Source organism: Anser anser (genome assembly GCF_964211835.1).
Source record: "Anser anser genome assembly, chromosome: 13".
NCBI lineage: Eukaryota > Metazoa > Chordata > Aves > Anseriformes > Anatidae > Anser > Anser anser.
This window is the reverse complement of record NC_139734.1, coordinates 18,516,762-18,531,389: the sequence shown is the minus strand read 5'-3', so window position 1 is coordinate 18,531,389 and position 14,628 is coordinate 18,516,762. Positions and strand designations below refer to the sequence as shown.

The following is a 14,628-nucleotide window of genomic DNA, read 5'->3' as shown; positions in this document are numbered from 1 at the left end:
ATTCTGCAAACACACATTCATCACAGTGAAGGCATGGAATACTATTGCCTCTCTGTCATGTATTGTACAGAAGTCAGTGCTGTTCTTCTCTGGCATTGAATCATCTGTTCAACACAGGTTACTCACCCTTTTGCATTATCAAGATTGTATTTCTCCTCCCTGAGTAATAGCAGTTAGACTATTTTCAAAATGACAGCTTAAGTGGCTCCATGGTTCCTTAATCTCTATTCAGAAGTCTTGTCTCCCTGAATATTTTTATTGCTTTCTTTAAAAAGCAGCTTGTGAGAAAGGTAATACATTATTAATGCTACATGTCATAAAATAAAATAAATACTCACTTTTTGAAGAACCTGATCCACTAATCAAGAGTAAATGAATGCATCTGAATTATTCAAAGAACCTCAAAGAGTGCAACTTGTACTCAAATTGAATATTGTGAATAGAATATTCGCAATATAACAAAATCTCTAGTAATATTAACCACTCAATTTTCATAACAGGAAATGGGATTTTTATATTTATTTTAATCAATGTAAATATTTTACCTTCCTTGCAAGGGCGAAAAGGTCCAGGCTAGGTTTCTGCACTTTGTTACCCCTATCATCATGGAACAGTCATCTAAATAAGTGTTTCTGCTCATATGAGCAACAGGGTCAGGGCAGATGCCCCACATTGCAAATGAACCAGGCAAAACTATTCTTGTGAAACAGAATTATATCTCAGTTAATGGTGAGCTGCAGTTTGGTGGTTATTAATCAGCTGTGCAAAGAACATGCAAAAAATGCTACCATTTGTTGTGAGATAGTGAGTATTGCTGATTTGATGGCATTTTGAACCACTAAGTGACATCATCAAGGGCAAGACAGGAATGAAGAGATCTTAGGCATTTACTTAAAAACAGCTCCTGCAGCCAGAATTTGTTTCCTTCCTATTACAGTCTATTTATATCAATGAATTTTCTGGCATAACTTCAGGAGTTTTTCCTTGCTGTTTCTGTGATCTAATGTTTAATTCCTGAGATAATCAATTCTTCCTTGGTTTCATTTTGCCCACTCAACACAGAGTGGTTTCCTAGTATTTCACCATCAATACATTTTTTTCAAGGGACAAATGGGGAAAGAGGGAGGAAGAAGTGTTCAAGAAGACATGCATATCATCTCTCAACATCTGAAAAGTAATGGCATGGTGCTTCAGACATAGAGAAACTACATTTCTTTGGGGCTGATATGCTAAAGACCTGCTAGAATACTTTTGAACAGCCTTTATGAAATTAGAATTTTGGTTATGTAAGCCTTAAAACCAGTGTTGAAGGAGCATATTTTAGACATCTAAATATTAATTTTACCTGGGTGCTGCAATATAAATCATATAGCTATTTTTAAACTAAATCAACAACCTGGAAGTTCTATACTTCCAGAGGCTTTGAAATTGCAGCTTCCAGTTGGGAGCCTGAGATTTGGCAGGCATGCCTAAACCCATGATCCTATTCCAAGAGATATCAAATTTATTCTCAGATCTACTAGCAAGTTTGAGACCTCAAACCCAATCCAATTCCTATTGAAATCAATGGATTGTTTCCACTGAGTTCAGTGGCCATATGTTCAAACCAAATGTGCTTTGTATTTTCTGACAAAAAGAATAGATGGCAAGAGGATTTTTTTTTTTCTTTTTAATCTTGGATAGTGTTTTCCCTAGAGAAAAGCCACAAGCTGGAGCTATGGGATTTACAAACCTGTTTTGTTTAGTCCTGAAGGAACAAAACGTCTCCAAGTGCCTACATTTCCATTAGCTTTGTGTGCTATGTCTCTGGAATAAAGATATTTTATCTGCTTATTATTTCAAATCCATTGAAAAATCTGCAATATATTGAAGAAAAGCATGTTCTGCTTGGAGTTTATGCAAATTTTCTTCAGGACATAATATTAACCTGGAAACATGAAATGATGTAGATATTGAAGTCTTTCTATATTACCTGAAATGTAAGAAAGAGTAGCTTAAGTATTAATATATTTTCCTACCCAGTTTTGAGAATACTTAAATGCATACATAAGTAGATTTTATAAAAAAATATTTTCAATTAATGGTAGGTAAGCGATAACTTATATATACATACACAAAAGTACTTTTTCATTACAGTGTGAGCAGGTCAATGCAAAGCCAGAGAGAATGTATTTATCATACCTTCTATTCAATCTAATCTGTTTCTAAATCTGTGTTTACTCATCATAAATCTAATAAAACATACTCAAATGCACTGGAAGGACAACCTCGGTAATGCCAGTAGATTTATGTGTTAGGAAAACTAGATTTTAACAACAGCATTACTTTCCATTTTGAACATGTGATAAAACTTCTGCTGCAGTATGAGAGTTATCCAACAAAACACTTCCTTGTTTCAAATATGGCAGGCATGTGAATGGTTAAGTTGGCAGAATGCTACAGATAAAAAGTTAGGCACATTCTTTACCCAGATGATTTTTTAATGATATGTCTTGGAGTGAAATATAGATAATTCCATTTAAATCTTGAGTCCTTGTCCATATACTTTTGCTGGGGTCTGGAATTTCCAGGAGCTGAGACTTCAGAACCAAAACCCAGTGAAGTTCACCAGAAGATTTTCATCAGCTCTTCTTGGATTTTTAATCATATACAAAATAATTAAGGATTCTCTTATAGAAGATAATAGTATATCATTTATTCTTAATGATTATTTTAGGGACACCTGCTATACCTCTCACTGTTAAAAAAATAAATAAATTACTTAGCATTAGTTAGTAAGGACTATTTAAAATTTATATTTACATTGAAGATTAGCTCTCTTTCTTCCCACCTGAAATATTTTGCATATTTTTTTTGTTCTGCTGTTATTGCCCTGTACATCACCTTTTTCTCTTCAGATTATTATGCTTAAAATAAAATAAACAATTCTTTATTTGCAGTGTATTTTTATAGAGGAACACATCTACACAAATAATTACAAGTGTACTAAGTCTTTTAATTTGTTAAGCTATCTTGTTATGCATTGATTTTGAGATCAGTATTTAGCAAACACTGATCTAATCTCTTGGATAGACTGAATCTGGGAGCTATACAGAAGCAACTTTGTCTGGATGAAGGGATGACTGGCTGGTACAAGCCCAGTATACAGGATGAGTTTTGTGTATCCCAATTATGTAAAAGTTTTGGGAGGTACTCAAAACCTAATATAAATAATTTGTAAAAACTGATTTTAAGTATAATACGGAAAACACAAAGCATTGTCAGTGTGTAGGAAAAATATCTCAGTTTCCTGTCTTATCAGTCGGTCACAAAGTATAATTGGCCCAGCTACACAACATGGCATGAATCATTAAGATGACATTATCTTGTCTTCACTCCTTTTCTGTTATATATCCCAGATCTGAGATGGGCAGCCATTTTTAATACCAAAAGCTCTCATATGCCAGGTCTCACATGAACTAATACTGTCCTCTCTCTTATTCAACATCTATCAGATCAGTAGTAGATAGTATGAGATGTTCCAGACTCAGATGACAGTGACACCTGATGATACAGCTCATATATCAAGAGCAAACACAATATCATCCAGGTCCTTGAGTGACTGGAGTGTCTGCACAGATGAGAAGCAGCTGTCTTGGGACTTTCAGAAAAGCTAATACTTGAACCTTTTCTCAGAAACAGACCTAGCTGCAACACAGGTTTCTATAGCTAAGTCTGGATCTCTTCAATGCCTACATTTACCCTGCAGTCACAGGTTCATTTGGTCCTGTCACTCAGGAATGACATGTTTAAGTGGCAATAAGCTCACAAGTAGAGTGATTAGAAAATTATGAAGGGCCTCTGACAGGTGAAGAGCAATTAATTGCTCATCAAAGAACTAGAACAAAACTAGCAAGAGCTGAAAGCATACAAAAGGAGGTGGCTCTACATGTGTTTGCAATTCACGTCTGGCATTCCCAGTCACATGATACTGTCACTGCTTAGCACTTAATCACTTCAAGAGACACAATAAATGACTAGAGGAGAAATTCTCTGTGTTATTAAACATCATTCCTGGGCAACAACATCAGCTCAGGAAAGGCTGAAGCTACAAATTGTTGGTTCCTGAGAGAGTAACAGGAGAAAGCATTGCACCTGCTTTAGCACTATCATAGTGTCTTGCCAAGGTATGCATCCACTGGGCTAGTCAGACAATTGGCTTGAAAACACTACAAGCTCTTTTATGTTTCATATTCATGGCCATCCAGTTTGGTTATTGAGATCAGGGATAGATTGCCAATAAACATGACATTATTCAATCTGTGCATGCTCACTGGTATAAATCAGAGAATAGCGTTAAGATAGAAAAGACCTTTGAAGGCTATCTGATTCACCTCACCATCCCAAGCAAAGCTAAGGTTAGGACAGGTTGCTTGGGTCTTGTCTCCCTGGGCCACACTCCCACCTTCCCTGTGAATTATTTTTCACTCATATCTAATTAGAACTTTACCACTCATTTACTTGTTTGTTTTACTTATTTGCTCTGCATTTCTACTGGATTTTTCAAAATCTTTATTATTTTATTTTATTTTATTTATTTATTTTATTTACTGCTGCTTTCAGTTGCTTCTGGAAGCTTTTAGAAGCTTCTAGAGCCCGTGGCTTCTATCAGTTGTGATTGGTTGTTAGCTGACTCCTGCTTGGCTGGTTCTTAAATAAAATGCATCTACAGGGCTAGTCTTCAGCTGCTAGTTGCTTGATTGGGTTGATGAGCACGTGTGGTGGGACAAGCCCCTAGCTGGTAAGGGGCAACCTGTCAGAGGGGGCTGTCTACATGTGGTAAGGGGCTGAAAACTTCCTCAGAGGGGCTGTTGCGGTGTTGGTGCCATGCTGAAGGGCTCAGCTCTTCATGCTCTAGGGAGGCAGGGAGGGCCTGAGGCCTCCCTCAGGCCTATTGAACTGATCTTACTTGAGCAGAGTTGCGTGTTCTGGCCAAGCATGCAAGAGTGAAAATGCATCTTCCAGATATGGTTTACTTAAAGTAATATACTAGATAGGAAACTCTGAAAACAAACAAACTCTATTCTAATTCTTTTTATGTTTAGGCTTCCTTCATGTTCCTTATGAGCAGAGCTATGCTATGTTGCTTATACAGAGTACTATCTCTGGGACATCTCCTGGAGTAGCTGTAAATGGATGCTTGAAGAAAAGAAAGACAATGCACCTCTATTAGCTGAGTTTGCCACCTAATACTTTCCATGTAGTTTCAACTACTTTTACTTGCCTCCTTACTTAAGCAGATGTAGTTTCTATGTAGCTAGTAATGCCTATTGCAGGATTTCTCTTCTGTGGGCTCATCCAGACTCTTACTGAACATATGTAAACTTCTGGCACCAAGGATGTTCTTTGGCAAGGAGTTCCATATCCTAATGACATACTGTGTTAATGCTGGACTGATGCAGGTTGGAACCTGTCTCCTGCTTATTTACTTGATGACATCTAGTTCTTATACTAAGAATACAGAGAACAAATTGTTACAAAGTCAATGCCACTCAGCTATGCACTAGTATTGTATCCTATTTCAGTCATTTCTTTACCAGGCTGAAGAGTCTTCATTTATTTGACCGTTCCTCATAAGGAAGCCTTTTCATAGCATTGATAATGTTTATTGCCATCCTCTGAACCTGTTCAAGTTCTATTATATTTTTCAAGGTGAGACAATAAGACCAATATGCAATATGCAAGTTATCAATGAATCATGTATTACTGTGGTTGCTTGTGTTGCTTTCTCTTGCTTTCTTATACAATAATTAATGTTTGCCTTGCTTTTTGGTCTACTGCTGAGCTGATATTTTCATGGAACTATGTATAATAACCCCCGATGTCTCAGTCCTGAATGCTAATACTCACCTCTGAGCCTGTTGTTTATATATAAAATTAGGATTTTTTCTGCTCACTCAACATGCATCGCTTCATGTTTTTCTTCTTGAGTTTTGTCTGCATTGAGTGCCCAGCTGCTCAAACTTAAGAGTCTTTCTGTAGTTCTTTGCAGCTGCTCTTTGTCCTTACTGCTTCAAATGACTTTACATTGTTGAACTTCTAACACCTAAGTGCTTGTTCCCTTTTCTATCTTGTGAATGTTCAATAGTCACAGTACAGATCCCTGCAATATGTCATTAGTGACCTCCCTTCTTCATGAGGGCAGATCATTTACTCCTACATTTTGTTCCTATCTTTTAACCAATCATTTATCCATGACATTCCCTCTTATGCCATGGCTTCTCAGTTTCATTCAAAGCGTTGATGGAGAAATTTGTTGAAAGCCTCTTAGAAATACATGTAGACTTTTATCGGTTGGATCATTTTAGCTGCATATGATGACCTTGTTGGAGAATTCCTTGAGGCTTATGAGGGCCAATTTCATTTAACAGAAGGCCTGTTGATTCTCTCAAAGTACATTATTTTTATCCAGATGTCCATTAATTTTTTTCTTTACACTTTCTAGAGATGTCAGACTTCCAGACACTTTTCTCATATCTTTTCTGTCATCCTTCTAAAATTTGGTACAATATTATGCTGCCCCCGATGCTCAAATCCCAAGGTGATTTTAAGTGAATGGTTATTCACTGCTGTGAGTAATTTGGCTCTTTGTCTTCTTTGTCTTAGATGTCTTGAATGAATACCATTTAGTTCTTGTGATTTGATACTGTTCATAACGTCAAAACATCCACGAAACTGTTCTGCAGTCATTTCATTTTCAGACAGATCATTTGAGCCCTTCACAGAGGAGGATTCTGCCAAGAAAATCTCCTCTCTGCCACATTCAAAGAATGCTGCTTCTCAGAAACAGTGTTATCTTCTCTGAATGTTTCTCTTGGAATACGTGTATTGACCTTACAGACTTTTTGAAAACATTTCTGCTGTTGATGTTTATGGAAAAAAGCTTTGATTCCTTTTGCTTTTTGCTTCTTGATTTCTTATTTGGTTGACTTACAGTGTTTTTATGTTTAGTTTATCAACACTTCTGGTTTTTTCATTTTTTTAAGGGATGACTTATTGTGTCCAATAAACTAGAGGGAGCACTATAACATTTTAAGATCTCTAAGAAAATGGAAATATATTTAAATATAATAAATGTGCTTATTTAATTCCACTTAAATATTTTATTTGATCAAAGGTTTTTTTGATGTTTTTGTTTTTTTTGGTTGTTTTTTTTTAAGAGTTTGTACAATGGCAGGTACATTTCTTTGCTGAATATGGAAGGATTAAATTAGATGCTTAAATATTTTGCTGAATAGGGGCTTAACTCATAATTCATAATACTCTAAGTGATAGTTAATGTATCAACTATGAAGAATAAAATTTACCCCAAACACCTTGCACATTCTGATTAAAGCCAGTTGAAGATATCAAAGCTCAGTTTAGCAGACTTCATTGGTTTTTTGTTTTCCTTCTTTAACAACTACTTAAATAGAGTTAGGCGTACTTTCCTTATCATTACAAGGTAGCATACATTACAACAAAAATTATCCTGAAACCTGTTTTCCTTTCATTTCTAGTGAGCTTTTAGCCTTGCAAATCAAGGGATTTGAAGTGGTTATCATTTTCTTCTTTTCGTTAATGTTCATTAATTGCAATGCCACTGTTCAGATAGAGATTTCCCAGGTTAACTGAAACTGTCTTGTTTGGTGGACTAATTTTATGTTTGTTGTAGCTTGTCTAGATCTCGGGTCTTTCTTTTCAATTAGTTTCCCTAGGGTTCTCAAGTTTTATGAATAGTGGAATAGTAAACAGGTGTTCAGGCTTCAAGCCCTAATGCTTCTGATTAAGGCCATGAAAGATTTGCTTTCCTGTTACAACTTTCAATTGAAGCAAACATGCCAATTCAGGGTTTTCTTCATGAAGAGATTCTTCATTGTATAAAGAAAAAACAAACCCCTATATTTATTCAGTTTGCTTTCTTTAGAGGTTAAATGAACTTGGAATATAAACTGCTTACTTTACAGCTATTTACTTGGTTTGTTATCTTCCACAATTTACCAAGGATTTCTAGCAATATATTCCACACCTCTAATCAGACTGTCTCCAAGATAGCTTTTCAGATATGCAGCATTCAGTTACTTTGGTTAACAGTAAGCTTCATATTTCAAACATTCCTACCTAGACAGAAATAAAAGTTACATGTTTACAGCCTTGATGTGAGACAGGCTAGCTATAGCACAAATTTGGACAAATGTAGTTAAAAATACTGTCTTGATAGTAGAAGATACCCTCTTGATACACAAGAGGTGTGTCCCTAAGGCAGGTATGCATATGTGAATGATGGACCTTTGATTCCACAGTATTGAAATATAAGCCATGTGACATGCTGGTATATGCACTCAGAAAAGGTTTTTAGCATCATCCTGAAGAACTGAAATTTTATTCTGCTTTGTAGAAACTTCTTACACAGGACAAATATATTCTAAAAGGGTCTTGTCTCACATGTATAGCCAGTCTGGGACTGGCTTGATCAGTTATATAATAAAAGAAAAAAACTTTGTAGATGTCTGGTTTTTGTTGGCTGCTTTGAAACCTAGAGAGGCTAGAAAGAAGCCTACTGTTACCAAGGCTAGTAGCTGATATCAAAATTAAAGTGTTGGCTAATGCTTTTTGATGCTGGAGATGGCTTTGGGATAATTATGAAGGCATGAAGGTTACAGTAACAATGTGTTACTGAATCTTCTAGATCAACAACAGATTGAGTGAAGGATGTATTAGTGATATATGTTTAGTTTCAGTACATGTGTATAACATGAAAATAGTCGAAGTTTAAGGCACGGTATAGAAAGAGAGGTTCTGAAGTAAGATTACAGGGGGACTAAGTAATGCTAAAACTCTACAGAGTGTGGGTCATTAGTTTTGGTGTAAGTACTTGGTTAGGCTTGGTTGTACATTCAGTTTAAAGCTGAGGTGCTAAGGTTTAGAGTGGGGGCTGGAGGTGGCAAAAACTTGCTAAATGGATGTACAGCCCATAAAATGAGGTGAAGGATTTGGTAGGATGTTTTGAAAGTAGAACCGATGTGCAGGTTATATTGATGGACTCTACATAGATTGAGTTTGTGCCACTGTGGAGACTAATCAGTGTGTTTTTTGTTGTTTGTTTTAATAGCTTTTTGTCACCAAGATGCAGTTAAAGGTTGGGTTAGGTATTTATGTTTAACATTAATTTTGGTTTAGATTTTCGTTTGGATGCAGTTAAACCCAAAGTCAGGGTAAGTCATGGTTATCGTGAAAAAATGTTATTTGTTAGTAGGACCAGTCCTTGACATCTTCATAGTTCATTTGTGCAAAACTGATTAATGGTTTATTTTTTAATTTTAGTAACGGTGTAAATGCCTCTCCCATTGAGAGGCAGAGCAGTTTAATAGATAAATCTTCCAGGTCCTAGAGGACCAAGAATGGCTTCATATTGGCAGGAATCATTCAACATTCTTGAACGTCTCTAAAAGCCATTTTATCTTTGTACTTTGTGTATGTGGATATATGTGCCAGTCTCTTTTTCTTCCAGATAAATGATTGCCATCAGTGGCTTATCAAATATTATATTCTCGAGCCTGTCAAAATTTTCAGCATCATCCCGTTGCCAGTTAATTTTCCCTATCCCAGACTATGTGTTCATTTTTCCCACACAACACTGATCAAAACAGTTGGAGAGTTTGGCCTCCAGACTAGGTTTTGGCAATTTTATTTAAGTGTTAAATTTTATTTTTCCTTTCCAAATTAAAGATTGTGTTCTCATTGTCTCCTGACTCCTGCTGAGTTTCCTTCTCAAGAAGCAACTGATTTCTTCCTTAATGCAGATGCAGATAGTGCTAATACCACCCCTCTGATGGGTTTGGAAGAGAGTGGAAGCCAAACGCTACCAGGAGCTGCCTCTTATGGATTTATTTAGTGTGCCATGGCTCTTGGCTCTCTCTTCTGTGGCAGTCTTACTCTGGGATGCTGAATAGAGATGAATGAGCTGTCATGTCACACCATGAATTGTTAACTTGTCCTTTGAACAGTGGTCAGTGTAAAGCGAGTACTTTGTTTTAAAAACATTTCATTAGTGTGTTTAATTGCTTTTCATCTTAAATTCAGTCTACCCATCACCCCTTTCCCTTTCCCTCTTTTCTCTTTTCCTCTTCCTCTTTTTTCTTTTCGTTTTTTTTTCCTTTTTCTTTTTCTCTTTCAGTTGCTTTCTCACACCAGATTCAGGGTCATTTGAATTGCAGACAGAGATGAACAGTTCTAAAAAAAGAGTTCTTTTAAAGAAAAAAATAGTCAGATTTATAAATTTGAATTCCTGTTTGCACCCGCAAGTAGTGGTGTTTCATTAAGTGTTTTCCATAAAATAGAAGGCATTGCTTGATATCTCCAAGCTTTAACAGTTCTAACAGGAGGTTAGTAACTCTCATTTGTAGAGATAGTCTCCATATAATGAATAAGAAAATCCAAGGCAATGAAATTAATGAGAGAAAAAAATGTTAAGAAATCAATGACAAGTCAATGACAGCTGAATGCAATTCATATAAATGCAACTAGTACTAAGAGCCATCTGTGAAAGCCTCAACTAAAGAATAATCTGAACTTCCTGAACTCTTCACTTTTATTTCTACTCTTTCTTTATATGCATTTTATTCCTGTCAGGAAAGCCTCTGCTCTTCCAATAGTTTTACAGAAGATGCAGTAAACTAACAGACATGTACAGTGACTTCCTTACAACCAAAAAAAATAAATAAAATTAAAAAAAAAGAAGTTGGTGCCATCTGGAGTCCTTGAGGATTAAACAATTTGCTTTTAAAGAATGTGTTTGACTGCATGTTCAAAGGTGTTTTCTTATATATATTTTATTATGATAATATTAAATATGGCATGATTAAACAGCAGCCAAAATAAGCTGGCTTCAGCAAAGAAGTGGATTTTAATTACCATAAGATCCAGGGGTAGAGTTCTATAAATGTACCTTGGAATACATGAGCATTGTGCTGCACAAATCATGAACTTCAGTGCATTACATTACAGTGTCTTTAGTGACTTGAGTGTACTATTTCACCATGACAGCAATTACACTCATCTTCTATAACATGATTTTGCAGCTGTGCTGTCACGTATACCGCTTGCTTTTAAACAAAACAATAGCCTATAAGATACTAAATAAGCTTAAACATAACATAAAGAGTATACAGTACAGCATTCTTTAGGGTGTTATGTCTCCATGGAATGGTTCAATTGCAGCAAAACACCAAAAATAAATTAAAAAAAAAAAAGGGAAGAAAAAGAAATAACACCCAGTTCCAAACATAAGTGGAGACTTATGCTAACATCGAGAGTGGTATAATTATATTAGTTTGAGGATACCAATACATTTTCCTGGGTAGATATGCTTTAATCATATTTTTAAATTTCTGTTGATTTTTGTTGTTACAGTGGCCAAAGCATGATTGAATGTAATATCTAGTTTATGCAGCAGGGCCCTGAAATAACTCTTACACGTATCAGCTCAGTTCACAGTGACACACAAAATCTAAGTAGGAATTTCCAGCAGCATCAAAGTAACTAATAAATCTTTCCCCTCTCAGGAAGTTAACAGGAGATTATCAGTCAAACAAGGATTATCTCTATCCATCAGGATACTGCCTCATGTTACACCTTTCCTTCACAGGGATATATTGAAGTAGCTTACTGGTACGTACTGTGAATTTAAAACACATTCTCTTAAGAGTAAATATAATTGTGTTTACATTTTTTTCACATCAGCCTAGATGTTACTACATCTGATGTTACTACATCTCTGTAGTTACATGCATACGTATAAACCCATGTAACTACTTGTAGAAATTTTAATATGTATCAAATACATCTGCATCTATCTATCTGTCTATCTAGATTATTTGGCGGGGGGGTGGAAGAGAAGGGAAGAGAGTGTTAAAACATTTTATTCTAAATAAATATTCTGTATTTTCATACTATTTATTAAATAAAAACCTTGACACTCACCCCCCTCCCCGCCCCGAGATCTACTGACATCTTTTAATTTTTAATTAATCACATTCTACAGGACTAACATGTCATTTATATAGATAGGAAAGAAAAATGCTCTATGTACTAGAAGTAAAATAAGACACAGGCTGAATTTGAAGCTAAAAAATATTGAGAAGTTTAAAATTTTAGGAAAAGTGATACCCATATCTTGTATTCCATTTATCTACCTTTGAATGGTCTTGTAAGTCAGAGATTGTTTTATAATCAGTTTTGCATCATGCATATTAAATAAATGGTGGGTTTTCATCAATTTAAAATTAGGAGATCGGTATTTCAAGTTTGTCTTTAAATGAAGTATGGCAAGACATGGCAATATTCCTGTGAGGTTAATTTTCATATGAATGTCAGGAGATTGATATTTCTTCTGTGTGTGTTTGGCTATATATGTAGAATTTTATTCAGATATCAGGCCAAATCCTAAGATTAGTGTGACCATCACACTCTTACCCTGAAAAATGAAAGAGAGTGAGCTCAACCGAAGAAAAAATATTTACATATTTGGCCATAATGATTTCTCAGTCTGCTTCTTGCATTTTTCACCCTGGGACAGCAATCCTCTGTTGCTCAGCACTGACTTGTTTCTGCAGTCCAAGGACAAATGGTAGAGTGGTGATGAAGACAAGTAGCAATATGATCATCTCATTGGTACACTGCAGCATGTGCTGTCTAAGAAAGCCACAAAAGCCTGAGAACTTGGGGAAGGCTACAATTTGTTTTTATCATTCATATTTTATGGATAACAACTCTTATTTTCTGTTGTGAAAGCAACAGCAAGCAATAGCTGGAAAGCTGTCAAAATCACTGAAGTGTTTAGCAGTGTTATTCCAGTGACTATGTTGAAGACTATCTGTGGAATTCAAAGCCATAAAACATATCTAAAGTCAGGTCCTTTGCTTATCTGTTTAAAATGGTTGAATTTTTTGTCTGAATAAAAAGGTGAAAGAAATCAAAAATAAAAGGACATATGAAGACTGTAAACAAATACAAATTATTTTTCAGTCCTCTGTTAACTTGGACATTTTGGAATCAAATGCCAAATTATTCAGAAAAAAAAAACTAATCACATAATGGTAGAGGAATGTGTCTGAAAGAGCTTGAAAAGTCACAAGGACCATCCCTTTTTTGTAAGCTGTTATCAACTGTCTGTCTTGGCAGTCTGTTCCAAAATTTACCTGTCTCTAATGTTACAAAGCTTTTCATAATGTCTGACTTTAGTCTGCCTTGCTATAATACTGTGATTCACTGCTGTTTATTGTGCTCTTGTGAACACTGAAAGCATGACCTTCATCTTTGCAGTAGTCTCTTACACCACCTGCACTGCTGTGACTTTTGCTCAACTCAATTCTTCAGTCTATCTTTTTAGATAAGGAACAAGTACTTGTGCTCACAGGGGTAGAGACCTGCTATCTCCTTCATACTAAGTAATATTCATATCCTTAACACTTAAGGCACTTCTAGCTGAACTGTACAGGCTCCCACAGACTAGCTGTTATAACAGAATTCTTGACAAGTTGAGAATGTTAATGTGGATGTTCCTTAATCAAATAAAATTGCTTCATTCTGTGTCAAAACTTAAGAGATTTTCCTAATACAGTAATATTGAATAGTGAGTAGTTTTGTGAATTTATCACAAAATGATCTATTCCCAGGTCAGAGTATGAGTAATTCCAGGCATATGGTAATATCTCTTAAGAGAGAACATAGGTGGTGTCGTATCCTGAATATATCCCATAGGTGAAGCAAATCCTCAAAGTTCAATGTTATAGTGCTCTAGATAAAACATTTCTTGGAAAAAAAAATAATGGGGGAAAATTATATTACAGTAATGTCCTTAAGAAGCATATCTCTTAATCATACACTCAAAGCATTTTCAGAGAGTGAACATATATAAACTCCATCTTCTATCCCCAGTAGAGTATCTTTCCTTCCCCTCCATCCAAAAAAACAGAAGAGAAGCTGGATGAGTTCAAGTGGTCACACCTCTTTTATAGTCAGAATTTTGAGCAGAAAAGTTTTATGCATTAAAAGTCAGGTGAAATTGCAAAGGTATGAAGATCAGACATGATTTTATGTTCAGAAAGGCTAAGCAAAGACCTAAATCTCATTCAGGTGAGATGCACATAAAAAGCAGAAAAAGCTCAAATAATATCAATTATTAAACTTAATAGAGAGAAGAAACCAAATGACCTTGAGAGAGCTCAGACTGTTCCTCATTCTGAGTACTTGTTATTCCCATTTTCCCTCTAAATAGACTTTGCTCCATCCAATTCTAGACTGCTTACCAATTTCATCTGTACTTATGGCAGGCAGGTGGTATTTGGCAATAGGCCAAATATTCTTATTTCCTCAACAATAACCGCATGATGGTGCTGCAAGGCGCAAGTGGAACAAAGAAGAGTCTGCAAGACTGGATATAGAGCACTATGATATATCCAAATGCATCCTCTGTGCTATCGGAGAAAAGGAAGGCTAGCAGAAGATGTTTTGTACAAGCAAGTGAAAGTCTTTATCTGAGACTTAGAATCAGTGTTGTCTGATTCATTCTTATTCTACTTACCTACATACTAAATGACTATCTTATTT

At 35.6% G+C, this 14,628-nt stretch overlaps 1 long non-coding RNA gene across 1 annotated transcript; it reads left to right on the top strand.

Moving 5' to 3' along the window:
* The first annotated feature begins 4,733 nt into the window (after positions 1-4,733).
* On the top strand, positions 4,734-14,336 carry LOC310880736. The gene is made up of 3 exons (XR_014571873.1): positions 4,734-4,780; positions 11,583-11,688; positions 12,596-14,336. It is a non-coding gene; the product is annotated as an uncharacterized lncRNA (long non-coding RNA).
* The last annotated feature ends 292 nt before the right edge of the window (positions 14,337-14,628 follow it).